A 24976-nucleotide genomic window follows, 5' to 3' on the forward strand; every position below is an offset into this window, starting at 1 on the left:
GCTCATAGTGAGCTAAATGTGCATGAATATACACTCACAAGTACACTTTGTACACATACACATCACCAGTACACACCTTTCACTCAGCCTTCACCTAGGCTTCATTATTTGGATATTTCTGACAAGTGGCAACAATTTTTGTGCCAGTAGTAATGGAAGAATAGAACTACTGAGGTGACACAGCCCACATAGGACAATAAGTGAACTTTGTCTGAAATGATAAAATTTCAGGAGAATAAACATGATACACCCAGAAAGATAAAGGAAAAATCAGCTAAGAGTTTGTTATTTCTCAGCCTTGTGATTTAAAATGAAAATTCTGAAATTCTCAGCTTAGAACCCCCATGGGTTTCTCTATTAGAACAAAACAAAGATTTTATTCTCCATTATTTCTGTCCTTGGAAGATGGAAGTGAGGAAAATCTTAATGAGTCTTAATTGTGGGTAATGATGGTGAGAGATGAGTAGCAGAGACCTTGTGTGTGAAGTGACTCCTCAGGCTAGAAAACCCATGTGTGAGAGCTGAAATCAAAGACTATTTTTATTTATTTTTGACAGTTAATTAGAAAAGGAAGTAAATCTTGCTTTAAAGATACACAATTAAAAATTTCTCTACTTAATGGTGGAGGAAGGTGGATCTTTAGTGAACTAAAGGTGCATAAATATACTCTCACAAATACACTACTCATGCCTATAAACCCCCCTGTACTCACCTCTCAGATTATTACATATAGGCTTGATGAGTTGAAGATTTCTGAGAAAAGGCAACCTCTCAGGTAAGATTCCTTAAGGTAGAGATGCCTCACTATCTTTCCTCTTCAAATTCCAAAAGAAGAGACCAAAATCTACCAAAGTTCCTTTGAAATGTCAAAACTCAATAATACTGGCCTTGTACAGGTAGCTCTGCCTAGCAAAAGAGGCTAGCCCTCTGTCAGGTAGGTCTGCATGTGTCTGAATGGATGAACTCACAATGGCAGGCAAAGCCTCTCTGTTAGGGGTGGAGGATGGAATTTAAAACATCTTTCTGGTTTAAGTTAAGTGAAGAGGGACAGTTGTATCAATTAGTGATTAATATGAATTATTGAGCAATCTTTTGAAAATTTTATTCCAGGATGTCTATACACACTGAAGGTTGGATGGACACAAAAAGACATGCTCTTTACTAAGCATGTTCGTGCACTTACTGGGTGCATATTTTAAAGAATATGTTTTATTACATTAACATAAACATTAGGGCATGAACTCACACACAAAAGGACTGTTCTTTGGATACCCAGGTTATAAATGAATACATGGCAATTTTCTGGCAATGCATCAATTAAGTATTTGCTTGATCAAAGCAAGTTATCTACTTGAATAGACATAAAAAATACTTTTCAAATCTTAAGTGTTTTGTACCATGCTATGGGTGAATTGTGTCCCTTAAAAACTTATATGTTGAAGCCATAAAACCTTAGTACCTTGGATATGACTATATTTGGAGATACAATCTTTAAAGAGGGAGATCAGTTACTTAAATTTAATTAAGTAAAATTGAGCTCTTTAAGTCATACTGCTAATCCAGTATGACTGGTATTCTGATCAGAAAAGAAAGTTAGAACATATGTCCATACAGAGAAAAGTCCACATAAAAAGAAACGGGGAGTAAATAGCCATATATAAACTTAGGAAAGCAGCCACAGGGGAATGCAACCTTGCCAATACGTCAATCTCAGACTTTTATCCCTTATAATTATAAGAAAATTGCATTCTATTGTTTAGTAACACCACCTGTACTATTTTGCTGTGACAGCCAATTATGGACTGAATGTGCCCCTACCCTCACCCTCTTCACATGTTAAAGCCTTAACTTCCAGTATGGCTTAACTTGGAGGTGGGCCCTATAATTAAGAACTTAAGGTTAAGTGAGGTAATGGGGGTAGAGCACTGATGCCCTTAAAAGACACTAAAAAAAAGATGGGGTCAGTTGGTTCACAACTGGAATCCTTGGTACTCAGGAGGCAGAGATCTAAAGGATCATGGTTTAAGGACAGCCTAGGCAAAGAAAAAAAAAAAAGAACCCCATCTCAACCAATAAATGCTGGGCGTGGTAGCATGCACCTGTCATTCCAGTTATGTGGGAAGCACAAAAAGAAGGATCAGAATCCAGCCAGCTCCAGGCATAAGTATATGATCTTATTTGAAAAATAACAAAGGAAAAGAACTGAAGGCATTGCTTAAGTGGTAGAACACCTGTAAGGCTGTAAGATCAAACTCCAGTAATGCAAAAAAAAAAAAAAAAGAGGAAAGAAAAACAGTGAAGAGCTTGCACTCCCCCTCTGTGCACACAAAGAATAAGCCAGGGGAGGACACAGCAAGATGGTAGTCACCTCAAACCAGAAGATGAGTCCTCAGAATGAAATTTACATTGCTGTCACTTTGATCTTGGACACTCAACCTCTATTATCATGAGAAAAAGATTTTAGCTGTTTTTGGTATTTTAATTTTGTGTGTGTGTGTGTGCACACATGTGTGGTGCTGGGGATCAAACCCAAGGTCTTGAGCAAATTAGGCAAGTGCTCTACCACTAAACTACATCCCCAGATGTGACATTTTATTACGATGACCTGAGCAGGTTAATGAACAGTGCAATATATATATATAAGTTATGTTTCTGCTATAGGCCTAGTCTGAATCCTCTTGCAAAGATCATCAAGTGGAAATTACATAAATGTAGTAATATAATTTTACAGTAAAAAAAGAAATTTAAACAAATAATCATTATGTACTATTTTTAAAGCAGTCATATATTTCCATTGACATTGGATTCTAAAACTTTTCTTTTTGGTCTTTGTACAAGATTTTATTAAATGCCTTTGTGGAGGCTCATCCATACTCCAGTTACAGCTGCCAGATAGGCCCTGTTGTGCTGTAGGGGCTGGCTTGGGCACGGCAGATGGCTCTGCCTTCCCACTCTTCAGTTCTGAGATGGGGGTGGTGAGCAGGATCTCATCTTTGGGCTTCACAATGCTGACATGATCAGGCAAGGGCTTCTTGGGGAAAATCTTACCATTTGGTTCCCATGGCACCATGATCTTCACTTTGGTGCCCAACACACCATGTCTGAGAAGCACATGGTGCACAGAAGTGTCAACATAGTAGTTAACAAAGTCTCCACTGTGGATCATCAGGCCATCCACAAACTTCATGGATTTAGTCCTCTGTCTCCGGAGTTTTCCAAGACACAACAACTTCACAGACATTGTAACAGACCCTCCGCACAGCAAGCCTTCCTAGGAGTTTGTAATGAAGGAACTCTGCCTGGGCAATGTCACACAGACCTCTTGTGGCCATCATTTCAGCTAAAACTCTACACTGCCAGCAGGGAAGTCAAATCTCTTCTGTGCTACTGCAGTCAATTCCCAGATCCACTGACCCTTCTGTCCAAGAACCTTCTGTGCCCTGGTAGATAAATATGATTTCTGTCCCAGTTGGGGTAACTTGAACCTCAACTCCAGAATAGCCATCTTCAGTCAGCTCCCCAGTTAGAAATTCACTCAGTGCAGCTTTAAGATGCCACCAGCAACAAACTTTCTCTTCTGGGAAATCTGTACCACCATCTTCTTGATGCACACAGCCCAAAAGAAAGGCAAAACTTACTCCTAAAGCTTTAAACTAGAGTTGAAATTTATTGTTACTTTACATATATTTAATCTTATTTCACATTCATAATTGTTATCAATACTAATACATACATAATATATCTACATTTTTATGGGCTTTTCCAAAGTACTGACATAAGTAAGTTATCTCTTTTCCATTTCTCAATAGCCTCAGACACAAATGAAAAACGTAGCATCTGTATTTTGCCCATATGCTATGGTTTGAATGCATCCCCTACAAAATAAATATAAGTGCTGACAATGTGATAGTACTTAGAGGTAAAACCTTAAAAAAGTGATTAGGACACCGTAACTCACGTCTATATTACTAGCTACTTGAGAAGCTGAGATCCAGAGGATTGCAGTTTGAAGTCAGCCAGGTAAAAAAGTTCCCAAGACCCCATCTAAACAGAAAAAAAAAAAAAACTGGACATGGTGTTACACACTTTTCATCCTAGCTACAATAGTAAGCTTTTTGCCTGGGCAAAAAGCAAGACCCTACCTCATAAATAACTAGAGAAAAAAAGGGCTCAAGTTGCAGTGTGCTTACTAGCAAACACAATCCCTGAATCCAATCCCCAGTACCACAAAAAAAAAAAAAGAAAGAAATGTATTTAGGATATGTGGCCTCTGTCCCCGTTAATGAGCTTAAGGCCATTATAAAAGAAGCTCTTACAGCACTTGGCTAACTTCTCTCTAACCCTTCCTCCTTTTACGAGGTGAGGATGCAGGAAAATTGCTTTGATCAGACACTGAATGTGAACTGATCTTGTCTTGGACTTTCTAGCCTCCAGAGCTGTGAGAAAATAAATTTCTATTCTTTATAATTTATCCATCTTCAGATATTTTGTAATAGCAACACAGACTCAGACATAATGGGAACCTGAATTTGGGATGTTTAAGTAACCTACCCAAGGTCTAAGAAATAAGGATATGCACCAACTAACAACTGGAGATAGATGACAAAGGCTTTAGTTGTGCCATAAAGTTTAGAGTCTTTAGGGGATGGCCATCTTCAGTTATTACTTATGTAAATAAACATTGAAAATAGATACCTAAAACAACACAATCAGAAGAGGCAGTATTAAAAGAAAAAGTAAAATGCAGCTTGCTGAATCCAAGTCAATATTAGGTACTAATCAGTTCTATTCAAGACTTTTATTGCTTTTTTCCCTGACATCTTCATCCTGACTCTAAATTTAGAAGAGTCTTCCTTCTAAAACTCCCGAAGGGTGACCTTGGACAAGCATATGGTCATCAAGAAGAAAAGGATGAATTCAATCATTGGTACAAATATTGCCTTGTAGTTAAGAATGGCACAGTTAAATCTGAATTGTTGTAATTGGCCATTTTCTGGAAGAAGGAGGAGAAAGTAATAATTGGAGGGGATATGCTCAATGTGTTTGCACATAAACTTTCTGAATTTCAAGAAATCTACACTCTTAAGAAACCACATTACTGGCTACAGTGCGTATGGGGATGGGGAAGACAGTTTCTGTTCTCAAACATTTAACTATATAGTTACGGGACAAGATTAACGCATTGTCAGAAATAACTTGCAGTCCAGCTAACATTCAATGTGTACCTAAAGAAAGGCATTGGTGTTCACTGGACTTCAGCCTTTAATGACTATCGACAACACCCTAAGTAACTAGGAAAGAGGAAAATCATTCTTAGATAGGTAAGTTAGCACCTGAGATTGGTAACTCTGTTATGGGTCAGAGGTTTTGCATCTGGTTTTCAAACCTAGCCATAAATAAAAATCAACTGAGGAATGGGGAGAACTTTGAAGAAATTAAGATACTAGAATTCTATACAAAATGTGAATTCAGGTTTGAATTCATAGGATACCATTTGAGTGATACCCTGTATGAGAAAAATGCTTAAATCAGTAAATAAATGAAAATAATTCAAAAATAAAAGTTTCAAGGTAGAACAAAAGTTTCAAGGTAAGCATGAATACTAAGTCATGTATAATAAATCTAACATGATGTTGGTATTGCAACAAGTTTTATGTATGGATTACTGAGGTAGCTCAAGAATCATGTGAAAATGAAAATTCTAAACCATCACAGCAAACTTGCAAAAGAGGTGTGGAATAGTAAAGCATACTTTAAATGTCTTTTTCACACTATGCTGAATAAAGGTGTGACAAGGTGAGAATAGAGATTCCAAGTTTCCATGGCATATCAGAAGCATCGACCTTCTTTCAAAAAAATCCAGGAATCTGTGCTTTTGTTAAGTTTGCATGGTGATTGAACTGAAGCTAATAGGTAGGCAGACAGGTTTTAGGAACTACTGGTTTAGGGAACTTCTCTTGAGCAGGAAATAAGCAGATGTGCCACATGTGAGCACCTTGCTTCCGTTGCCCAAATTGGATGCAAAGGCACTTCTACCTTAATTCTAGTTCTGTTAGGAAGAATTTCATGTGACACAATGAGGAAAAATTCAGAGGCTGTGTACCTAGACTTTGATTTTCTAATAAAAATATTTTTTGTATTAAATGGACAATAATACCATTGATAGCTTCACATTTAAATGAATTTATAAACCATCATAAGTAATATTTATGAGTGACATAAATGAATGGAGAAAATACAGAATTTGATTCAGGAAAAAAATCAGAAGTCCACCATCTGGACAATTTGACATAGACCATTTGAATGGGAGAGAAGGTATGATTTTATTTTTCCAAGTCCTTCAGAGTCCTATAATGCTTTTTTTGACTCTAGATGCATAACAAATGTATGCTTTTTTATATTAAAAAAACATGAGTTTATAAAAACAGTTCCTTGGGTGTATCGTGGGAAATACAAGATGTAGTCATATCAGAAATTAAATACTTTTGATGCTACTATAGGCTGGTAACCATTGAATGAGAGGTCAAATTTCAGATTTGAATGTCTAGAATAAATGAATCCAAATAGATTTCACAGATGGCTTGCTGAAAACAAAATAGAAATGAAACAGTGACAAGGTGAACAGAGGGCATAATGAATAAAAAGTGGAGGTGAAATTTTATGATAATTTCATAGTCATAAAGTCATCAAATTTCAGGTTTGGAAGGAACCCCAAAGGTCCTTTCCTGCCAATCACACATCTGATGCTTGAAAACCCTAATTTTGCTCCCCTACAGTGGGATGACTCAGTACGTCTGAAGACTTCACGTTCTCTCCATGGAAAGCACTAGCTGTAAAATCGTGCCTTCCACAGAGCTTTATTCTATATTCCCTGACACTTTCTCTCTTAGCTTCTTTTGTCATATGAACCAATGATGACATATGTTATCTCTTTTGTACATGTTAGACTCTATATATTTAGAATTCACTATAACATATCCACAAATCCACACATCTACACATATTTCTACCTCCACAGAATATTCTATTTATAAAAAAGACCACTAATTCTTCTCAATATTTTTCAAGTGGTGTGGTTCTTATTTGTAGTTTCCCTTCTCTGAGATTCTTTTAGTTTGTCTAATCTTTATTCATCACAGACACATAACAAATGCTCAGATTTTGGTAATGAGAATTTTTTTTTGGTGATTTTAAAGTAGGGATAAGATTGGTATTATCCTAGTTCCTAATGTTCTACAGGAAAAATTGTTCCCTAACACCAACTCAGATCTTTTGGTAGCCTCTTTGACATTACACTTTGCAAAGTAAACACACAAAACCACCTACTATGCAGCAAGAATATAAAGTTCTTATACCACACTGCTTTGTAGCTGAATCTGTTATAATGCAAACTACCCAGCATAAAGTCTTATGTCCTGTACTAAAAACTTTCTTTGATTTTTTTCATTAATCCATTTATCAGCATTTATTTATAATTTTAAAACCCATTACTCATCCAAATAATTAACTATGTAACAATTTCATTTTTTCTTATTAATTGGAATCAAGGGCTTGACAATTGTCTTAGTAAAATACAAATTCATCAGAGCTACCTGACTGAACCATGGAGCACACTAGTAGCACAGCAAAATTATTCTTTCTTTTTTGTTGTTATTCTTGTTGCTTTATTTTATTTTGTTTTATTTAGTGAATGCATGTTGGGTGCTATTGCCATGAATTTTCTAGTGACTTGTATGGTCAAATTATTTCTTCAATATCTCTTTATGAAAACTCTCTGAAAATTTTCAGGCAATATTCACAAGTAGTTAAAAAAAAAACTATCCTCTTCTCCTTTTACAAAGCAGTCCTTCATTTTGGCAATTCAGTCCTCCACTATGTTTTCTATTCTTGAAAGTACTGGAAAGAACACAAGCACTACATTTGCAACTTTACTCAAGATCCCTAAGATAGAATTAATCTTGATCCTCAATCCTTAGTGTTGTAGGATAGCAGGATGTTTTATGAAATTCCTTCAGCAATTATACAGATCTTATTAATGCTAAGTTTACCCTTTCTTCCACATCAGAAACTTCTCTTTAGTAGAAAAGGCGAAAATCAAAAGAAACTGGGAAGTTCTACTTTACTTCAAACTCTATTCATGAAGTTCCCAAGACCAAAATGAGCAGCCTGCTTAGTTCCAACTTTATCTATATACCCAAAATCTCTATGGTGGGTGACCAGAACATATGATAGGGAATAACGTCTGCTCTTCCCATTTTCAGACCTGAGCCAGTTCACAAATCCAAAGCTCCTAAAATTAAAATGAGACTATATTTCTTTGAAGAAAGATCTCATAATATATTTACAAGTAATTTGTATTTTCTCTCCAAGATGACCTATAATAAGTAAGCACTGGGAAAACAGAGACCTATTTTCCTTTTTCCTAAGTGGCTTTGTCTTTTGAAAGTGGCTAATTGATGACAAGACCAAAATAAATGGGTTCATTCACACACATGCATATTGCCACTGAAAATCATAATATTTGAACTTGCTCCTAACATATTTTGTGAAGCTTGGTTTGTCTCAGTACTTAGGAAAAATCCTCTCCAGAACTGGTAAAATAACCACAGTAATCACAGAATTCTTTTCCCAAAAAGTCCTAACATATGAGATGAATTCAAGTCAGCCTCTAATCCATCACTCAACTTGCTCTGATAGATGACCTCAGCGGCTTCTTGGATCCGGAAGATTTTTAGTGAGCTCAAAGAGTCTGAAGGATTCCCTTTTCCAAGTGTCTTTTTAAAATTTTGTACTGGATGGGGGTATATCGTGGCATTTACAAATTTTCTTACAATATATCAAATATATCATACTTGAATTCACCACCCCAGTTATTTTCCTTTATTGCCTCCTACCATTCCTGAAATACTTTCAACAGATACCATTTTTTCCATTTACATACATGTGTACACAGTATATGTACTATATTCACCCTCCCATATCCTTTCTCCACCTTTTCTCCACTCCCACTGGTATCAACCGTCCGACAAACAGGACCCTGTTCTGGCCTCCTGATTTTGTAAATGAAAAAAAATGACATTTTTGTTTGTTTAAGATAGCTACACATAGAATTTTCTTGTGACATTTCCATATATATATATAAAACCTGAATTGGTTCATCTCCTCTATTTTTCTTCTTTCTACCTTATTATAAGTCATCCTGGGAACGTTAGGAAGATTAAAGTTTAAACACTTATGAATTTAATCTAGGATCTTTCCTCAAAGGGATTTAATCTCATTTTAATTTGAGAAGTTGTGAATCTATGAACTGACTCAGGTCTTAACATTGGATGGGAGCTATTATTTTTCTATCATATGAACTCAATTAAGTGCTCTGGTCACCCGACATAGAGGTTTCAGGTTATATAGATCAAGTGTGAACTAAGCAGGCTGCCTATTTATTTTGGTCTTGGGAATTTCATCAATTATCCTTTTTCAAAAAACCAACATACTTTGATAACCTCCTGTGCCATGTGACCTTTTATATTAACCATTCCCATCTAGCGCTGCTACTTGGTCTTTGTCATTCAGTGTTCACTCAGAGCAACTGAAATCACTGAGCTCAATCCAGTGACTATATCTATCAAATTTGCATCCTGTTCAATTCAGTCATTTCACAACTGTTGTGACTTCCTCAATGAAAAGTTTCCCAATGTGATGATGAAAGAAAACTGTTCTGAGTCCTGATGGAGAAGTAACCAGAAGAATGATCACATTTTAAATTCTATTTACCAAGTCTTAAGACTTCTTCCTCTTTAATACACCAAGAAATACATGTGGATGTACTGCCTTAATTTAGCTGAGACCACCACATTTCAAATCAGCTCACTGAGAAAAGCAAACAGCATTTCTTGCAGCTGTTTGAGCTCACCTTGTCTCAGGGGGTAAATGCACTAGTATCATAAATTCATCATGATGATGTCTTTCCTTCCTCAATCTAGCACCTTCCGCATCTTTCGCCAAATCTTTTTATAATGATGTAAATTAGCAAACAGTTACATTTATTTTGGGGTTAAGCTGACTCTTCCTAAATTCAATTTGGTAATTGGCAGCCTGGGCATGCTGGGATCTGTCCTTAGACAGATATGTCTCAGATATGTAACTGAGACAGTGGAAGGTTGATGAGGACTTACAGGGTGTTTGTAACCCCATGCAAAGTAATTGAATGAGCAACGCATGACAGAGTGTGTTGTATCAGAAAGCACCTGCAGGGCTGAATTTGATTCTGCTGGCCATGGTAACTTAGAAGTATCTGGGAGTTTGGTACAAAGGGTTGTACAAACACTTTCAAACAGTCCTAATCAATTATTTAAATATACATAATTTTGTTATCAATATAATTTTCATATTGGAAATCTGACAATAATATGAATTGGAATTCTACTTTAAATTCAGTAAACCAAAGTATTTTATTATATATCCTGTCTCTATATATCAGCTAAAATATCAGGCAACACAAGGATAAAATAGTTTTTATTTTGTTTTGTTTTGCTTTAGGATAACAATAGCAAATTTTTTTTCAAATTTGTCTGTTATCCTAATTGCTTTTCACTTAATAAAAATTTTATTATAAATTTTTAGATTTCTTCAAAAAAGTCTGCTGAGATTATAATTACGATTTCATTAAACATATAAATCAATTTGGGGAGAATTGACAGACTGGGCATTTGAATCTCTCAAACTACAAATACAGTTATCCATATTTATTATTCTTAGTTTAACTTATCAATGTTTTATGATTTTCACCAAATATTGGACAATTGTGCTAAATTCATCATTAACTAGGGTCATGTTTTGATGTTATTATAAATATTACTCCCTAAAATTTCTATTTTACCTGTGTATGCACACATACTTTGTCTCCTGTCCTCTTGCTAAATTAGATCCAATAACGTTTTTTATATATGCTCAGGAATTATCTGTAGAGATAATTGTGTTGTCTGAAAATAAAGATCATATTATGTATTTTGTCAAATCAGCATATCTTCTAATTCTTTTTCTTCTCATTTTATGTTCTAGTACCTCCAGAATTTGAATTGTGTAAAACAGGTATTCTTGCTTTTTTCTCATCCAAAGAAGAAAATGTTTAGTCTTTAAATATTAAGCATAACACTAGCTGCAGATATCTTGAATATGTTTGAAGACAATTCCTAGTTTGCAGTTGTTGCCTTTCTATCATAATGATAGCCAGATATGTCAGATGTTTTTTCTCTTGCTTCTATTGAGATTACTATGGTTTTTTTCTTATTATACTGACTACACTGATTAATTTAAAATTTTTGATCAAACATTGAATTTCCATCTTATTATGGTACAGTATTATTTGTGTGCACAATTGGATTCTATTTGCTAATCATTTATTAATGTTTCTGAGACTGTGTTTATTAGTTTTCTTGTAATATCTTTGGCATCAGAGTAAGATAGAAGTGATTAAATGAGTTAAGAAGTTCCCACTTTTATGTTTTGGGGAAGTTTGTGTAGAATCGGTTTTATCTGTTTCTTAAGTATTTAACTTCTGAATAAAACTATGAGAGATTTATTTTTCTTCATGGTTGGATGTTTAGCTATGAGTTCAATTTCTTTAATAGATATAGGAATATAAAGTTTATTTCTTCTGGAATGAACTTCAGCAGTTTATTTATTGCATAGAAACTATCCATCTGATTTATCAAATGAATTGTTATAAAATTGATAGTATTTCCTTTTAAATCTTCCAAATCTGCATTAACTGTGGGATTTGACATCTATGGCTTCTCTTTTTTCTCACTATTTTGTACATGAATTTATCAATTCCCCTGACTTATTTTTTTGAACAACCAACTTGAGGTTCATTTCTTTTTCTCCCATTTTTCTTTTTCTTTTTGGTAGTAATTGATTTGAGTTCTTATTATTTATCTTTTTCTACTTCTTTTGGTATAATTTGTTTTTGCTTGCTTTGGGGGGGTTAAAAACTTAAAAATCTCATTTGAGATATTAATTACATTCTTAGCACTTAGTGGGATAAATTTTCCTGCAAAAACTAGTTTAGTCACTCTTCACACATTTTATGTCATTTTATTTATAATTGCTTTCAATATATTCTAGAGTTCCAGTTCTTGGTCAAAAAGAATTAGAAAACTTCCCTCTTTCTCACTGAATACAACTATAAAATATGTATGTTGAATGGAACAGCTACTTGAGAATACTGTAAGAAATAGTAGCAAGAATATTGAGAAACAACAGAAGTTTTCAATATATTACAGAAATAACAATGGATTTAACATATTTACTTATACCTTCAATATACTTACTGTGGGAGAAATAGTTCCCTCTCTCAAAATTGTAACCACTTCAGTTTTCTGTTGGAACCACTACAATTTCTCCCTAAGGTTGTTTAGCATCTGGGATGTAAAAGAATGGAATGAAAAAAATGGAATTTATCACAATCTGAGGATTAGCAATTATCTCTCTTATTTCCACCTAAAGTAGCACACTTGTCCTGGAGATCTGTTTGATTGTATGGATGTGCTCTTCTGGGTTTCAGACTGTATTTGGTTCAGGATGACAAAAATAATTAATAAAACACAATTTTCTATGAGTTAATGCATGTTACCCATTTTCCTACATGGGCCACTAGTTGTTCAATCTTATCTATGTTTTTTTAAACCGTTCTCTGTTAGTTCCTACAAATGTGTCATCCCTAAGTCTTGTTTTGTTAATTGCCTTTTCTCTTGACAGTGGATTAATAGGTTGTATTTATTCTTGCCTTTCTATTTGTCTTGTCATGACAGAGAAGATTGAAGTAAAATTATTTACTCAGGCTGTTAAAGTGAGCAGTTTAGTAAATACAACCAAGTATAGATTGGAATTCAAGAGTTTCTCTTGGTACTTTGAGTGCAACAATAGATTCAAATATCTCTTCCACATGACCAATGGTTAGCATAGGTACTTGGATGCTAATGAGATTTTTTGAGTTGGTGTTACATCCTCAGCTTTCAATGAACCTTGTATGATTCTGCCATAAGAAGGAAAATTTCTCTTTCATGTACTGCTACTGGTTGGTATGTTTTTACTAGTCATAAGCTCAGGGCAGCAGGTGTCTGGCCTAGCCACCACCACAAGAAAGTCCTATAAGCTAGAGGCTCAGGGTAATACTTTTTCAGGGTGCCATGTCTAGAATGTATTCCAAAGACCCACATGCTAAAGGCTTCATTCCCAACTTAGTGCTATTGGTAAATAAAGGAACCTTTAAGGTTTGAAAAGTAGTTGGAAGTTTCCGGTCACTGGAGACCTGCCCTTGAAGGGGATCTAGCTCCTCCTGTTTTTCTTTTATGTTTTCTGGTGAGAACAAACCTTCTCCACCACATACTCCCAGCCATGATGTGCTGCTTTATCATAGGACCACAAACAGAGCCACCCTCTGAAACTATGAATCAAAATCATCCTTTTCTCTTTTTTCTATTACTGTTACAGTAATAGAAAGCTGAGTAACACACAAGGTTCTAGCCTTTCCTTCCTGTGGCAACCTAAGTCTGTCCTGTACCTGCAAATAATCTTTAGTGATGGCTGCCAGTACATCTCCCAGAAGCTGTAGACCTCTATCAGAGGAGGATCTGAAGACAAAAGCAATGTTCTGTCTCTCCTGCAAAAACAGTTTTCTTTTCACACTCTATTTCTTGTGGACCACAGTTCATTGACTCTACTTGCTTCATAGAAAGGGTATGGAAAAGTACAAGTCATAGTTTGTCCCTATACAACTATATAGCTGATGGGTTCTGCTTGCATGGCTGCTCCAGCGATGGAGTTTCTCTCCTGTCTCATGTTCTACTCATACTCTTTCCTGTGAGCACCCAAGGAAGACCTAAAGTTTGTAAACCAGTGCAAATTTCCTTTTGTCAGAAGACCCTAGCTATTTAGACTGACATGCTAACCCACATTTGACATTATGAAATTTGATAAAAGTGTTAGCACAGTAATTTTTAGCTATTTATATTAACTGGTGCTTCTTTTCCCATGTAGCATCACAGGTGAAACAGTTTACATAGCCAGTCTTTCCTGGTGCTTTACATTTCTGGCTACCTGATAAACAGAATTCTGATGGGTTTTTGAAACATGAAAATTTGGTAGCTTAATCAGTCTTTTTCTGATTGTGATCATAAGAGCATCATCCTTTACAACTATCTACATCCTAAGTGGAAGAAGACCCTTGTCTATACTTTATTGTTTGAATCCAAATACATCTTCTGTCCCTTCTCACCTTTCTATGTATAGAGAATACATGCATGAATATTTGACTTCTTCTTTCTCTCAAAATGGTATTTGTTGTTTTTACTAATTATCAGTTAGCATTTTAAACCCATATGCTTATAATTTGTTTTGCTTTTTTTTCATATGTGACTTTAGCTATCCTATAAGAAAAGAAACTGTTAACACTTAACACACACTTGAAATAGATGTAGCTCCATAGTCAGCACATGGAAACTACTTTTGAATGGATGAATGTAGAATTTTGGACAAAGCATATTAAAGTAAGCTTTGTAGCTAATATTAGACTTTTACTTCCTATATAACCAACCTGGCTATTTCATACAATTGTATATTTCTTTTTTAAGAGGTACTGGAGTTTAAACTCAGCTCCTCATGCTTGCTAGACAGGCATTCTACCAATTGAGCCACTCCTCAGCCCTATTTTTGCTTTAGTTATTTTTAGTGATTGTGTTATTGCCAGGGAGAGTGGCCTCTCACATACATGGGGCCACAGATGCACACAACAGTGCTGGCTTATTGTTGGAGATACGGTCTCACTAACTTTTTGCCTCAGCTGAACTTAAACCATGTTCCTTCCCAATGTGCACCTTCCAAGTAGCTGGAATCACAGGTGTGAGCCACTATACCCAGCCAAGATTTTTTTTTTCAATGACTGATTATGATTGTGCTATTTGTACTCTAGGTCATGTTTTATATGACAAATTTGGGCCGTATCTGAAGTCTAAGGGTCAATCTCCATGCAAGTACCTTAACTCCCAGATAGGGCATCATAAGTAAGTTGGAATGAAGTCAATATGTATTCATGTTTTTTTTAATTATTCATTTATTCACATGTGCATATATTGTTTGGGTCATTTCTCCTCCCTGTCCCCCCTCACCCTCTCCCCTTATTTCACCTAAGAGTTGGGAACACTGCCATCTGTGGGTAGAGTTGAAATTTTTTTTTTGTCCACTGAAAATTGCAACTTCCATTGATATATTTCACAAACCCAGAACTCTAACCAAATGAATAAAATCCCACAGATATGTCACCAAAATGCCACCAAAGTGTCAACCTAGATACCAGAGCAGAAGTCTCTCAGACAGTAGCCAAATGGGCTCCCTAAGTAAAACTTACAACTGAAGAATCACCTTTCAATTATTGAATCCTGGTAATTAAAAATGAAAAGATTTACATATTTGTGGTTTGACTTTATATAAGTTTTTGTGAGCAGAGAGAAAGAGAGATAGAAAAGCTGGGGGAAAACACAAAAAGCAACTTATTTGCATTTGTTTCTCAAATTGGGGTCTCAGTTAATTATATCTCAAATTGCCTTAGGACAGTGCCAGAAAAGATTAATGCAAAAATGATGCATCCTATCTTTTATCTCAATTGTGTGACAGAAGTCTTGCAAAGTGGAAAACCTGCTAATTTAGTAGTCAACAGTGTCAAATAAAATTTCTAAACTGTATGTCTATAAAATAACATCTTTGCAATAAGACACAGCAAATATGCTTTAAAACAGTGCAGTCAGCAAATCTGCTTCAGGTTTTGAAATATCTAGCAATGACATTTATTAGAAAGAAACTATAATATATCAGTGATATAAAAAGCTGTCTCTTCATCAGCATTGCTTTATTATAGGCACTAATTTTGTGCAAAATCCTTTAGATTCTTTGCAAAACACCTGCTGAACTTAAAGAAATATGGTGAGTGCTTGCACAGAGACAGATGCAGCTTAATCACATAATACTGAATTTGACTTCGTGGTGCTTAACAATAAATGAACTGAGCATATCAGTACAGAAGGCTTAAATCTTCCTCAAATTTGTATAAACTTTTCAATGAATACACTGTTTGTGTTGATTCCTTCATCAAGTCTGAGGATATAAACAAATAGAAATTATAAGAATTCCATTAAGATGAAATTCTTTAAATAAAATCAAATCAAAGACTATGGTCTGAAATTACACTCCTTTCTTCTACTTCCCCTCCTCCTACCTATTTCAATTTTCCTAGCTGGTTGCTTTCTGGCTACTTTTCTCTCTGTAGTTTCCATCCATGCATCCATCCATTCATCCATTCATCATACCCTGTTTATTCTATCATATTACTTGAAAATTTCATGTTATAGATGAATCTGCTTCAAGGTCAGGTATGATGGCATTATGGCTCAGTAAAAGATGGAAATAGAATAAGAAAGACCATTTTCTCATTCTCTCTTCTGCTGCACACTATTAGTTTTATATGTTGATTGATTTTTGTTGTTAGGTTAAGTCGATTTCAATGAATTTCACTCACCCAACATTGACCAGATTAAGATTGTTTACCCATATCACTTTTTTTCTTCTCTCTTCCCAATCTTCTAATTCATGTTTAGAAGGCATTTTATTTGCACATATATGAGAAAGTCTCTACATGTACCTACATGCATTCATATTCTCTATTGAATTAACTATTCTTTCTTCATGGATTCTTATTTGCATTGTAATGTTAAATAATGGTACTTTAATTTTACTTCTTCAGATAAGCTGTGTGCTTCAGAAAACCATAAAACAATGAAACCTCATGAATATTTATATCAATGACTACACAGCATTATAGTCATAATCTCTGGAACTAGTTCTCACCAGTTCAGAATTAATTATCAAGTTCAGTTTTAATTGCATTCTTCTAAATTACAACTCCTCCCCCCCTCCAAAAGACTATAATGAATTATCTGGTAAGTACTTTACTGGGACTAATGCATCTAGGAGAGCGTCCTGAAATCCCATTCTTAATGTCTAATAACCAAAGGAAGGCATATGATCCCCAACCAGCATTCTAATCCTTGTTATCCAATGTATTAGACATTTGTGGCTGCTTCTAAGGGTTTAATATTTCCTTTTCACTCAAGATTCACTAAGAATTTAATTGAGTTTGGGGAACTTTATATTAAAAATTGAACCCAAACATTTATTGTTTTGCTTCCTTGTACTTGGGAATCTGAAAGTAGAATTTGATGAGGCAACCTCTGGAAAATGGTGTCCTATTATCAAAAAAAACCTATCAAATGGCGTGTTTCTGCACTAAGATATAAATGTGGTAGAAAAGGGATATTGATATACTTCATTTTAAGTTAATGACATCAACTTAAATTTTCCAGTTAGAGTAATAAATTGTAGAAAATTTAGGAAAGAATAAACCCTAATATCTTAACAATAAAAAATGAAAATGTCTTCAAATAATATAAAAGCTTAAATGTAAAGACTCATTAAAAACTCATTGAGTAAAACTTCCAAAGAATTGTTTATTTCATAAGGTAATATATACTCTGTGGTACCTGCAAACTTTTAGTGTGTTTTTAAATGAAAATTCTCATTTGACGTTGAGCAATCCATTTGAATATCATAGAAGGACCAAAGATTAAGTCAGACAAGTGATAATTTGATAGCATTTATTCACAGAACTCGGTCTCCTAAGATCATAATCTACTCATAGTTGAGAGCATGGGAATCAAAAAGTATAGTATCAATTGGGAACTTAAATCTCTAGGTAAATATAATCAAAGTAACTCATTGCAACACCCAGCATATTTCTTTCATCCAACTGAAGATTGAATCAAGTTTTAGTGTGAAGATTTGGTATTGACTGTGTCCAAGGTTTGAGCCAGGAATATGAGGAAAATGATGAGCAAAAAAAATTTTTTACACTGTTCGTGTGGCAGAATGTATTAGTAAGATTAAGGAATGTAATTATCCAAAACACAAAAAATATTGAAGACAAAGAAAATAAGTATTAACTTAGGAGTCAATGCCAATGAATCAGAATAGAGATTGGTATATAATTCATAGGAAGTTCTAGGAGAAGGTCTTGATTTATAACAAATAGCTTTTGGTTTCAATAGAAGCTTTTGGAATAAGCTGAAAATAATGTTTGAATAAATTTTTGAATACATGAAAGCACAAATAGGATTCAAATATTCTTATGAAAGAAATGCTTCAGACCTGAGGTTAAATTCCAGGAATTAGTAGTGGGGTACACCTATAAACCCAGGATGTAGAAGGCTGAGTCAGGAGTAGCATGAGTATGGGCCAGCCTGACTCACATAGTGAAACCCTGTTTCAAAAAAACAAAAATGAAAAAAAAATGTTCTAGCAACTAAGACTTTTTCAAAGAATTTAGAATTCTAGTGGGATGTGCAGATCTGGCTCACTAATTATCTTTCCTGGGCCTAGTACAATGTCTGAAAGATAGAAGGCACTAAAAACATATTTGGTGAAAAAAATGAATAAATGAGGTTTTGAGATTTGTCTAGAGGTTAAAAAGAAGATAAATACTATCATACAAGTGAACTGAACAGCATCTCTTTTACTCCAGATTTGTTCTTAAAATCTTCATTACGTTTCTACTTCTCTTTTTTTAAAATTATTTTTGTGCTGGGGATACATTGTGAAATTTAAAAGAGTTCTTATAATATATCACAGTTGAATTCATCCCCTCCCTCATTCTTCTTTATCACCTATCCCCCACAAAATAGTTTCAACAAGTCTCATTTTTCCATTTACATACATGTGTACACAGTATTTGCACCCTATTCACCATCCCAGGACCTTTTCCCCACATCCTCCCTTTTCCACTGGTAACAATGCCCTAGACAGGACCTGTTCTGCTCTCCTGTTCTCAGGTCTTGTAAAAGGAAAAAAATGACATTTTATTTAAGGTAGTTATACAGGGAGTTTCCTTTGCGACATTTCCATGTATATATGTATTATAACCTGAATTGCTTCATCTCCTCTATTTTTTTCCTCTCTACCTTAGTCTCTTGCTTACGGTAATTTCAACAGGTCTAAAAATTCCATATTCATTCTTGTATAAGAAATGCATCAGCTATAGTCACCTTCTTAACTTCCTTCTTTTGTCCTTTCTCTCTCATATGTGACCTCCTCTTAGTGTGACATGTCTTTCATAATATTGCTTGCATTTGTATTACGTCTATATTCCACATATGAAAGAAAACAGGAAGTCTTTGGTTTTTTTAATCTAATCTCACTTAAGAAGAGCATAATGAGGCTGCTGACAATGACACATGTTGTCCTTTGGTTTCACCAGCCTCCCCACAGCTTCCTTGTGGGTCTATCCCATCCTGGGTAGCCTGACACCCCATGCGGATAGCTACACCAACAGAACAGCTCTTCCTGTGACATTATTTATGTGGCAGCAATTTGGAGTCATAGATTAGATCTTTTAAGAAAATCTTTTTCCTTCTCTCTGGCCAAAAAATGATGACAGTGGTCTATTTCATCAATGTAACTCTGTTTAAAGTCAGTTTAAGCAGAGTATAAGCTACAAAAATGACAGAGAATCAGATTAACATTTTTCACTCTTTTTTTCTAAAGGAAGACTATTTCCCCATTGTATGATTTTCATCAACTGCTGCTTGAATCCCATCGCTGTGCAGATCATACATAAATAATGGCACCTGAGCTGCATGATTTGCCTTTTTAAAAAATAGTTTCTGAGCATGCCACCAATTTTTGACACATTTACTTCTATAAAATATTACACGTGGTGGTGCTTCAGTCATTATTAAACATTTTACAAATGTCCAATTAGGAACACATAACATGTAACATATGACACAGCATGTCTTTTTATCACATTGCATTAGAGTCATTACTAAAGGGGCAGGGTGGATGTGGCATGCTGTTTTCACAATTCAATGACAATGTAAAAATAAGGACCACTGAGATAAAAATAGCCTAAATGTACATGTGAACTGTCTTCTATGAACGTTGCAGTAGATTAACTTAGATCGAAGCTCATTTTTATATTGTGTTCTGTCTTCATTGCCTATTACCTTCATTCAAATTCTGACATGGCTCTGATGTGGAAACCAATCCATGAAAATACTGCCACCCATATTTTTGAATGAGTATTGTCCACAATCGTAGAATGATTCTGTACCTCTCAAAACTCATGGGCATGTCAATTTCAAAACTGAGAGTTAAAATGCAGAATTAGGGTTTAAGGTATATAAGAGAATTTGAAATAGCATTAAAAATAGCTGAATATAAAAGATAAAAAGAAACAATATGATACTAATGACTTCTTCAGCAGTGATTTGTTGATCGTACTTTGCTCAAATTATCAGCAAATATTCTTAACATATCTGAAAACTCTTGTGTGTTTTTTCTCCAAGGATCTTGGCAGCTCCTTATTGATTTTTATAAATTTACATATAGTAGTATAATTCCCTGAGTTTTAACATATGCATAAATTCTTGTAACTACCACCAGCAAGAGGATATAGAATAGTTCCAACCTCGTACAGAATTTCCTTTGGCTAACCCCTTACAGTCATACCACCTCATATTCCCAACAAGATGACATACAGTCTGGCAAGTTCTCATGTTTTAATTTGACCTCTAAGTTATTACCATATTTACAGAATTGTCTAGGATGAAAATGTGACTTTAACACATTGGATATTGATTTACCATAGAGTAAACCACAGAAGGAGTCAAAAAAGTGTAAAAGTTAACATTTTTCATGCTGATCAAGGCTGGAGTCTATAAAGAAAACCATCCTGCAGGTTATCCACTGTTGACACATACGTGTGAGAAAGTGAATGATGAAAAAAATGGAACTCAGAAGTCTGTGAAATCATCTTCTTTATATATTCTCTTATAGGAGCTATCTCTCATAACCTGGTGTCTTTAGCTTGAGTTCAATCCACACGTCACCTTACGAGGATATATGATTCTCCCAGCTCTGTGAAATGTTCTTTCTTGATGTACACTATAGTAATTACTCAGAATGAGTAAACTGGGCATTGATTTGGGGATAATAAACTCCCCCTGCCCTCGCACACTCAATAGCTGTCTCTTTGGCTCCAGCACCAATCCAAAGTGTTATTATCATCCTCTGTACATTTTCTCCATTTCCTTTCTATTGCTTCATTCTGTTTCACCTTGCTCTTCTACATACAGTCCTTATAGAGGGTTGGAAACTAACATTTTGGAAGTAATACAGCCATAGTCTATTTCCTAGTAATTGAAACTTTAAATTTCCAGAAGCTGATGCATCTGATTTTGGTTACATCCATCAAGTTAGAAACAAATGAAGAAATAATACAATTTAGTGGGTCATGACAATAAAAGTTTCTTGCATTAGATAAGAGGTTGAACTACATGACCTTTAAGGTATTTTCCAATTCTTAATAACCATTCTTGAAACACTATAATCTGTGCTAAGATATGCTAATTTACTGACTGAATTATGCTCTGCCTCCACCCCACATCACTTGGCCTATGTAGACTGAACCCTAGTGAGTTTAACAAGCATTTAGCTGCTTGTTAAAATCAAGCTTCTGGAACTTTAATTAATGATTGACTTGTCACTAGTTTTATTTTATTTGAGACTCTGACTTTTCATTTGAGGGCAAATTATGCTCATCATTTGACAAAACCTCTGCTGTGGTTATCTGATGGCAGACTTTTATGTAGCAAATTTTTATGACATGTCACATTGATGTGATGTTCAGTTCTCCATAGCACTGTACACTTATAGGACCTTCATATTTCTACTTTTCATTGGATTCTTCTTACATGATATAAAGTATGTAGTAATTCAGAAAAATATGAGAGAGAAAAAAATCATGTACAATTTAGGCAAAATATATAAATGTGAAGTTAACAAGGACATGGATACATGACAGGAAAGGAAAAACTCAATCTCATATGGCCTGACTGTGGTGAAAGCTACATACATAGAGGCCCATACAGGAGACATCATTCAAAGACACGTACCAATACACACATAGATATGCATACACAAACATACACACACATGAGAATATATTTATACTAAATGAAAAGTTGATTAAAGAATTTCTGGGAAGTAGTGAAGAAGTCTGGCAGAGATGAGCCAATTTGGGTTGTAATACACATGTGCATGAAAGCAATGTTAGGAATCTCTCTGTATAGCTATACTTATCTCAAACTAGCAAAAACACTATGTATTTCTTATTATTACTTATATCTTATCTTCAAAAAAATTGGAGAAGAGAGCAGAACAGATTCTGCTGGAAGTGAGGTGGAGGGGAGGCAGAGAAGAGGGCAGGGCAGGGGGTGGGAGGCAGGCAGTGGGGAGAAATGGCCCAAACAATGTATGCACATATGAATAAATGAACTAAAAAAAAGAGTTTCCTTTGAAATAAAAAAAGCAAATATACTACAATCATTTTTATTTGATATGATGTCAGAAACACTGAGTACAGAAAAATAAGAATATATGCAGTTCATAAAGGAACCCATAGAACCATTTGAACAGTACATAATTGAATACACAGAAAACTCATATACTTTTAATAAATGATTAAATTTATAAGAAAGTTTATAAATTTCCTAGAGTGAAAATTAATTTAATACTTGTATTCCCATATAACAGCAAGTACATAGAAAAAGACATAATTAAATATCACTTTCTGTAGCTAAATAAATAAACTACAAAGTTTTACAAACTACATTCAAGACCATCATGGAGATTTAAATTTTTAGTCTAATGAAAATATATCAAAAACTAAGTCATTCTTTTAATCAATGTGATCTGTATTTGTATTCCAATACAGAACAATTGGATTATGGTGTACTCATTCTTACTTGGAGAACTGATTTCTAAAATCAAACCAATTTAGCAATAATACATTCAGTCCAAGGAAAAAGAGTACAGATCAGAGGAGAATGAGAAAGACTCATGTCTTGAAACATACAAATAACTGGTTATTTTTCAATGTTTAAAAAACAGAACAAATGGGAAATATAACTTATTCATGGGTAAAAGATTTATACTTGAAATATTTCACCCACATTGATCTATAGACTTATAGAGTCAGTGCAATCCCGAAGTCACAATAGTCTCTTGCACAGAGCTTGACAAATGGATACTAAGTTATAGTTAAATAGGACTAAGAGAATCTGGTGTGCTATTTCACAGTAGGGTGACTATAGTTAATGATAATGTACTATGTGCTTCAAAAAGCTAGAGAAAGGAATTTGAATGTTTTCACCATAAATAAGTGATAAATGCTTGAGGAGATTTAAACATTTTACAACGTATTCATGTATTGAAATATCACATAAAGCTCTATATAAATATGTACAATTTTTATGACTTTATGTATTAGTTAAAATAAATTTCTTTTTAAAATGAATTTACATGAAAAAGAGGAAAACTTTTTATTAGTTAAATTACACTGGAAGAATAGAAGGTAGAAAAAAATAGCTTTTCTAGCTATCAGGACTTGAAGATATAGTAATTAACAGAGTTCAACAATTTGTTATACAGAGTTTAACAAATATTTCAATAAAAAATTGAGAAAATGATCATTCATAATAGTCAGAAAGGAGGGAATAAAGATAAATAATTCTAGGAAAATTATTCGTCCTTCTAGAAAATACTGAAAATTTCCTAACATTCAACCTCCAACCCCATTTTCTGTAGAGTACAATCCCAATAATGAAATTAAAACTGTAAATGAATTAAATTTAAAAGAAGGCTTTTTAAAAAACAGACTATTAAATGATTTCTCACACAAGACATGAGAATATTAATCAAAAAGGACACTTAATATATTCAGTTATGTTACCAGTAACAACTTCTATTCATCAGTTATCTTAACCACAATGAAAAAACAACTTAAGTGATGGAGAATTCATTTATATCATATACAAACTGGTAAAAGTTTAGCACTAGACTATATAAAGCAGCCCTATAAACGATAAACCAAAAAATAACAATAAGAATGAGAAAAAACTTTGATATAAAAGATAAAATGGCAAATATATAAAGTTGATACTACCTGTTATTAGTTAAATTCAAATTAATAATGTAAAGAGATGCCCTTTCACCTATTCTGCAGGAAATTTGTTTTAATTAGCCTAAATCAAGCATATTTAAATACATGGAACAAATGCAACAAGATGTCCAACTTCAAACTATAAATCCTTTGGATCATCCAACATATACTATTCGATGTATAAATTTGTACATCACTTAGGGAAATTATCACTATTATGCAGTAAGTTTAAGATAATCTTATCCAAGAAGCATTCAATTTCACTTCTTAGAATATACTGTTTAACAAATTTACTCACGTGTCCAAAAAGATATCAATGAAGTGTTTAGCAACAATCTTGATAACAGTTAAACTTTGAAAAACTTAAAAGTGTATCATTAGGACATTGTGGAATTTTCATAAAATGCTTTGCTGTCAAAAAATGAACTTAGCCTACTATGGACAAATCTCAATCACAAAATTAAATTTCAAAAACAAATTGCAATTAAAAATGGAAATGTCTCCCATTAAGTATAGCTTAATATTAAGAATGACTGACAGAGGTCTCTGTGCATGTGAGTACATTTTGAAGCAGGTCTTGTAGACAAATTAGAAATCAGGGAAGGATTTTCCTCTGAGAATGTTATAGTTTGACATCCCACCCTATCTATATCACACACACACACACACACACACACACCCGTGTTGATATGGTTAAGGTATAAATGTAATGTCTGTATTAGAGCCAGGCACAGTGATACATGCCTGTAATCCCAGCCCCCCCATGAGGGAGAGGCAGGAGAGCTGTGATTGAAACCATCCCCAGGAAAGTTAGCAGTAAGAGACCCAGTCTCAAAGATGAAATACAAAGAAAAGAGCTGGGGGTGTGGCTTT

General features: G+C 34.3%; 1 pseudogene; it reads right to left on the bottom strand.

Moving 5' to 3' along the window:
* The window catches only part of LOC109676378 (small ribosomal subunit protein uS3-like), a 141641-nt pseudogene extending 138043 nt beyond the window's left edge, over window positions 1-3598 (bottom strand).
* Window positions 3599-24976: the final 21378 nt, after the last annotated feature.

Source organism: Castor canadensis, chromosome 4, assembly GCF_047511655.1.
Source record: "Castor canadensis chromosome 4, mCasCan1.hap1v2, whole genome shotgun sequence".
Taxonomy (NCBI): Eukaryota; Metazoa; Chordata; class Mammalia; order Rodentia; family Castoridae; genus Castor; species Castor canadensis.